Raw genomic sequence first — 7,553 nt, 5'->3', positions numbered from 1 at the left:
AAGAAGAAGAAGAAAAGTGATGGCGTCTACATTCTACATCTGAAGAGGACCTGGGAGAAGCTTCTGCTGGCAGCTCATGCCATTGCTGCCTTTAAAAACCCTGCTGATGTCAGTGTCATGTCCTGTAAGAATACTGGCCAGAGGGTTGGGCTGAAGTTTGCTGCTGCCACTGGAGCCACTCCAATTGCTGGCCACTTCACTCCTGGAACCTTCGCTAACCAGATCCAGGCAGCCTGCAGGGGGAGTCAGCTTCTAGTGGTTGCTGATCCCTGGGCTGACCACCAGCCTCTCGCAGAGACATTTTATATTAACCTACCTACCATTGCTTTATGTCACACTGGTTTTCCTCTGTGCGATGTGGACATTGCCATCACCTGCAACAACAAGGGAGCTCCCTCAGTGGGTCTGAGGTGGTGGATGCTGGCCCTGGAAGTTCTGCGCGTGTGTGGCACCATTTCCCTCGAACACCCATGGGAGGTGGGAGAAGCCTGATCTCTACTTCTACAGAGATCCTGAAGAGATTGGAAAAGAGCAGGCTGCTGCTGAAAAGACTGTGACCAAGAAGGAATTTTAGGGCGAATGGACAGCTCCAGCTCCTGAGTTCACCGCTACTCAGCCTGAGGTTGGAGACTGGTCCGATGGCATGCAGGTGCCCTCTGTGCCTACTCCTCAGGTCCCTACTGAAGACTGGAGTGTTCAGCCTGCCACGGAAGACTGGTCTGCAGCTCCCACAGCTCAGGCCACTGAATGGGTAGAAACAACTACTTAATGGTCTTCAACTGTTCCTGCACGGGTTCTTAAGCAACATGGAAATAACATTGATGGAAAATACACATCAGTTTCTAAAAAATAAATTTACTTTGGTTATATCAGAGGTGTTAAGTCTGGGATTTGATTTTACCCTATATGCAAGCTAAAAGATTGGATGTTGGCAAAAGACAGGAGACTCCTGGGTCAGAAACAAAACACTTTATATTACCACTGCATGTTCTCCAAGTCCCATGGTGGCAATGCCATGAGCCAGATGGGTGCTAAACATGCAGTGGATTTGCATCTCAACTGAAGAACACTGAGCCTGGAGGACCTACTGTTTAATAGTAAGTTTTTATAGTAAACAAGTCAACAATCTTGGAAGGTAGAGATGTTTTCCTCAAGAGCAAAGGGCAGTTGACTTATGACCTTGGAAGAAAGATAGTATCACCCTAGAGAGCGCAGGCTTGTGTGCTGCCCATCGTAAAAGGTTCTGATTCCATGGCACGGCGTGGGGGCTCACGCCTGCAATCCCAGTACTTCGGGAGGCCGAGGTGGGCGGATCACTTGATGCCAGGGATTCAACACCAGCCTGGCCAACATGGTAAAACCCTGTCTCTACTAAAAATAGAAAAATTAGCCGGGCGTGGTGGCACACGTCTGTAATCCCAGCTACTCGGGAGGCTGAGACATGAGAATTGCTTGAAACTGGGAGGCGGACGTTGCAGTGAGCCAAGACTGAGCCACTGCACTCCAGCCTGGGGGATACAGCGAGACTTTGTTTCAAAAATAATAATAAAATAAATAAAAGATTCTGATTCAGCCAGGCACGGTGGCTCTAGCACTTTGGGAGACTGAGGTGGGTGGATCACCTGAGGTCAGGAGTTCGAGACCAGCCTGGCCAACATGGTAAAACCCTGTCTCTGCTAAAAATACAAAAATTAGCTGGGTGTGGTGGTGCATGCCTGTAATCCCAGGTACCCGGGAGGTCGAGGCAGGAGAATCGCTGGAACCATGGAGGCGAAGTCTGCAGTGAGCTGAGATAACGCCATTATACTCCAGCCTAGGCAACAGATCAAGACTCTGTCTCAAAATAAATAAATAAAAGATTCTGGCCGGGCGCGGTGGCTCAAGCCTGTAATCCCAGCACTTTGGGAGGCCGAGACGGGCGGATCATGAGGTCAGGAGATCGAGACCTTCCTGGCTAATACGGTGAAACCCCGTCTCTACTAAAAAATACAAAAAACTAGCCGGGCGAAGTGGCGGGTGCCTATAGTCCCAGCTACTCGGGAGGCTGAGGCAGGAGAATGGCGTGAACCCAAGAGGAGGAGCTTGCAGTGAGCTGAGATCTGGCCACTGCACTCCAGCCTGGGTGACAGAGCAAGACTCCGTCTCAAAAAAAAAAAAAAAAAAAGATTCTACTTCAGTTCAGCATTCCTCTCCTATAATGCAACCCACTGAGTGTGCAGGTACAGTCCAGCCCTCTTCATGTTGCTCCATGGGAATTGGGACTCAAGGAACCAGCACAAAAATTCTAATAGTCAGTCTGGCTAATGCTATTGCTGTGGGTAATAAATTGTCCTTCATTTCTGACCCAGGAGTCTTGTGCCAGCACCCATAAAACTAGACTAGGTTAACTTGTTAGTTTTCAAGTAGGGTAAAATATTAGACCCTTCACGGTTCTCTATAGGGATCTGTGAATTGACCATTTCAGAGGGTGAGAGCTTCTCTTAGGGGCTGACAAGAACTTGGGTATGGCCATAGGGCTGATGGCAGAAGAGGAATGAGCTGAAAATCACTAAAGATGAGGGAGCCCAGAAACGGAGAGGTCCTGGATGTCGACTGCGTTGCTCACATGAACTTGGGGTCTTCAGGATGATGGCAGGACTTGGAATGAAATCCTAACATTTCAGTGAAGAAGAGGATGACTAGAAGGTGATGAATAGTGCTGAAGAGGCGCTGGAGATAAAGGAAACAGTTTCAGCAGAGGAGACATATGTGCTCAAGGTGGTCTTTGGGCAAGTAACCTGGAAGAATTATGAGGGCATGAGGAGGATGCTCACCTCCGGAACCCAAGGGGCCCGAGGCTGGGGTGTGCTGAATATCCTCTGTTTGCCCCTCCAGCTCACTCTCACATGCTGTTCCAGGCTGCTGGAGGCTGATCTTTTTTTTTTTTTTTTTTTTTAAGATGCTCTCTCCTCCAGGCTGGAGCGCAGTGGTGCGATCTCTGCTCACTGCAACCTCTATCTCCCAGGTTCAAGTGATTCTCCTGCCTCAGCCTCCGCAGTAGCTGGGGTTATGGGTGCCCGCTACCACGCCTGGCTAATTTTTGTATTTTTTTTTTCTTTTTTTAAGACAGAGTTTCACTGTGTCGCCAGGCTGGAGTTCAGTGGCATGATCTCGGCTCACTGCAACCTCTGCCTCTCAGGTTCAAGCGCTTCTCCTGCCTCAGCCTTCTGAGTATCTGGGATTACAGGCACAAGCAACCACGCCTAGCTAATTTTTGTATTTTTAGTAGAGACAGGGTTTCACCATGTTGGCCAGGATGGTCTCGATCTCTTGACCTCGTGATCCGCCCACCTCGGCCTCCCAAAACGTTGGGATTACAGGTGTGAGCCACTGCACCCGGCCTAATTTTTGTATTTTTAGTAGAGACAGGGTTTCACCATATTGGTCAGGCTGGTCTTGAACTCCGGACCTCAGGTGATCCACTCACCTCGGCCTCCCAAAGTGCTAGGATTACAGTTATGAGCCACTGCTCCTGGCCGCATTATTATATTTAATGTTAATATCAATCAAATGAGTTAGCATTATTATCTCCACTTTGCAGATGAGGGAACTGAGGCTTACTGATATTTTGACACTTTCTAACTAATTCACTGGTGAGCTCCTGATTTTCATTCCTATCAATTCAGGCTGGCCCGGTGGCTCACACCTGTGATCCCAGCACTTTGGGAGGCCAAGGTGGCAGATCACCTGAGGTCAGGAGTTCAAAACCAGCCTGGCCAACGTGGTAAAACCCTGTCTCTACTAAAAATACAAAAATTAACCAGGGGTGGTGAGCACCTATAATCCCAGCTACCTAGGAGGCTGAGGCAGGAGAATTGCTTGAACCCGGGAGGTGGGGGTTGCAGTGAGCCAAGATCACTGAACTCCAGCCTGGGCAACAGAGTGAGACTCCATCTCAAAAATTAATTAATTTGGCCAGGCACAGTGGCTCACGTCTGTAATCCCAGCACTTTGGGAGGCCGAGGCAGGTGGATCACAAGGTCAGCAGATCGAGACCGTCCTGGCTAACACAGTGAAACCCCGTCTCTACTAAAAATACAAAAAGAAATTAGACAGGCGTGGTGGCACGCGCACCTGTAGTCCCAGCTACTGGGGAGGCTGAGGCAGGAAAATGGCGTGAACCCGGGAGGTGGAGCTTGCAGTGAGCTGAGATCGTGCCACTGCACTCCAGCCTGGGCGACAGAACAAGACTCTGTCTCAAAAAAAAAAAAAAGATTAATTAATTCAGATAATTATATCTACCTTGTCACTTTGGTATTTAAATGACTTCATCTATGTTAGGTGCCCAGTGCACTTCCTGGCACACGGTTGGCAATCCACACATGGCAGCTATGGTCATATCATCATGAGGATATGGAAGCTGAAAGGGAAGCCTATCCACAGAGGGAGGGCTCCCTGCAGCGTCATCATTTTAGAGCTAAGAACAAAGGTGCCAGTGCTTTTGGATGCTGTCTAGGGGAAGGAGAGCCCTGCCAACATAAACAGATCATTCATCACCCTCCAGGCCCTGTGCTGGCCATTGTCACTCCCAACAATCCTAAAGGAAGCCTCCATTTGTCATATGAGGAAACTGAAGCACACAAGGACTGGGTTATTGAGAGCACAACTGGGATTTCAACCAAGGCCAAAGCCCAAGTGAGGGAAAGCTTCCTGGAGGAGTTGGCCTTTGAATGGAATAGCATGCAGAGGGCTGGACAGGATCAAAGATGGGAGGCTGGATGGTGGAGGGGGTGGGTGTTAGAAGGGGCTGCAAGCTCCAGACAGGGGCTCTAACAGAGAGAGGGTTAGGAAAGTGAGGCAGGAAGCAGGTGAACTAGAGCCCGACTTTGTTTTCTCCACCTCAGAGCCTGCCTGGATCACAGACAGCTGCCAGCTCAGGGTGGGACCTCCCAGGCCTGAGAACCCCAAGCTGTCTCCTGTTGTCTGGGACCCCACTTGCCTGGTGCTTCCCAGTCTGGACTCCCGAGGTCCTGGATATGGCACCACACGGAAAATAGGGTATCTATGAGAAAGCTCCAGGATGTCACAAAGCCTAGAGGAACATCTGAAGAAAGGCCAGAGGCTAATTCATACATCATGGTTTCTGTTTTTTGTTTTGTTTTGTTTTTTTGAGACAAGGTCTCACTCTGTCAGCCAGGCTGGAGTGCAGTGGCGCGATCTCTGCTCACTGCAACCTCCGCCTCCTGGGTTCAAGTGATTCTCCTGCCTCAGGCACCCAAGTAGCTGGGACTATGGTGTGCACCACCACACCTGGCTAATTTTTGTATTTTTAGTAGAGATGGGGTTTAACCATGTTGCCCAGGCTGGTCTTGAACTCCTGGCCTCAAGTGATCCACTCACCTCAGCCTCCCAAAGTGCTGGGATTACAAGTGCAAGCCATTGAGCCTGGCCAATACGTCATGTTTTCTTATTTCTGGCTAGACTCCTTTCAGCGTGGTGTAGTAGTAATGATTGATCTCCTACTAATTAGAAACACTGGTTCATTCATATGTACATCCTTTAAATAACACGAAAGAGAGCGGTAAGGCAATTCCTTTTTTTTTTTTTTTTTTTTTTTTTGAGATGGAGTCTCACTCTGTCTCCCAGGCTGGAGTGCAGTGGCACAATCTCTGCTCATTACAACCTCCGCCTTCCAGGTTCAAGCAATCCTCCTGCCTCAGCCTCCTGAGTAACTGGGATTACAGGCACGCGCCACCACACCTGGCTAACTTTTTTGTATTTTTAGTAGGCAGGGCTTCACCGTGTTTGCCAGGCTGGTCTTGAACTCCTGACCTCAGGTGATCTGCCCGCCTTGGCCTCTCAAAGTGCTAGGATTACTGGCATGAGCCACCGTGTCCAGCCCGAGGCATTTCCTTTTTAAAGCTTAGATTTGTTGAGGCATGGTTTATATACAATAACACTCTTTGAAGTGTACAGTTTTATGTACTGTACAGTACAGTTGTATATATGAGTTTTGACAAACACATACAGTTGTGTAACCATCACCACAATCAAGATACAGAACATTTCCATTACCCCAGAAAGTTCCCTCATGTCTTTTTACAGTCAAACTGTAACTCTGCTCCCGAATCCTGGCAGCCACTTATCTACCAAATATTTTCTGTCCCTATAGGTTTGCCTTTTAAAGAATATCACAGAAATTGAATCATAAAATATGCATTTGTGTGGACATATATTTTCATTTCTTTTGGGTAATACCTAGGAGTGGGACTGCTGGGTTGTGTGGTGTAATGTTTAATTTTACAAGAAATTGCCAAACTGTTTTCCAATGTAGTTGTACCATTTTACATTTCCATCTGCAGGGTACAAGAATTCCATTTGCTTCACATCTTTTCCAGTACTTGGGATTGTCAGGGTTTCCTTTTTAGCAATTCTAATAGGTATGTAATGGTATTTCATTTTATTTTAGTTTGCATTTCCTTAATGCAAGTCAGTCTTTTTTTTTTTTTTTTCTTGAGACAAAGTCTCACTCTGTCCCTAAGGCTGGAGTGTAGTGGTGCGATCTCTGCTCACTGCAACCTCTGCCTCCTGGAACTCACAAGTCTTTTTTTTTTTTTTGAGACAGAATTTCACTCTTGGCACCCAGGCTGGAGTGCAATGGTGCGATCTTGGCTCACTGCAACCTCCACCTTCCGGGTTCAAGCGATTCTCCTGCCTCAGCCTCCCGAGTAGCTGGGATTACAGGCGCCCACCACCATGCCCGGATAATTTTTGTATTTTTAGTAGAGATGGGGTTTCCCCATGTTTGCCAGGCTGGTCTTGAACCCCTGACCTCAAGTGATCCACCTGCCTCGGCCTCCCAAAGTGCTGGGATTACAGGCGTGAGCCACTATGCCCAGCCACATGTCATTCTTTTTTTAATAAACAAAGCTTGTCTGGAGACACAATGATTCAACATTTAGGGACCCTTGTGTGGAAACTAAAGTGGGTCTTTGGTGAAGAATTTACTGGGAACAGTTATATGGTCTGCTGGCTTTACTGGATTGAGATGGTGAGATCTTTCTCTGCCATAGGTCTGCAGAGAACTGCAGTTCTTCCTTCTGGTCAGCAGAGGACAGGAGAGGGCAGAAAATAAGCTGCTCCCGCTTCATTTTTTTTTTTTTGGCTTACCTGTCCCCAGCATCAAGTATTTGCATTTGCGTGCATTATTATATTTATAATTTTGCTCGAAAGTTTGCCTTTTCCTCTGAACCTAGTTAACTGCTGCCTTGTGGGGCTTGATTTCCCAAAATTAACTTTGTGGACTGATTTAATGCCAAACTTAACCAATCTTATAAAATCTTTCCCTGCCAAAGCATAACTAACCTAATCTAAGGACTGAACTACCCAAACTGCGCTACCTCTGTAGAATCCGTGCTAAGTCTACTCTCCAGTGTCACCCCACAGAGCTTGTGTTAGGGGTAACCGTGAGCAGCTGAGCAGCATGAACTCCTGGTCCTCCTCTTCTCTAACTTTGAGAAACCAAGAGACTGAGGAAGGACTTCATGGGGGACAGGCCTCCAGAACCCCCGTGG

The 7,553-nt window shown here is 47.8% G+C and overlaps 1 pseudogene; it reads left to right on the top strand.

Annotated features, from left to right (window-relative positions):
- Positions 1-853, top strand: part of LOC105543963 — a 1,221-nt pseudogene extending 368 nt beyond the window's left edge.
- The last annotated feature ends 6,700 nt before the right edge of the window (positions 854-7,553 follow it).

Source organism: Mandrillus leucophaeus, unplaced genomic scaffold (assembly GCF_000951045.1).
Source record: "Mandrillus leucophaeus isolate KB7577 unplaced genomic scaffold, Mleu.le_1.0 Scaffold295, whole genome shotgun sequence".
NCBI lineage: Eukaryota > Metazoa > Chordata > Mammalia > Primates > Cercopithecidae > Mandrillus > Mandrillus leucophaeus.
The sequence above is the reverse complement of the archived record's forward strand: the minus strand, read 5'-3'. Positions and strand labels throughout refer to the sequence as shown.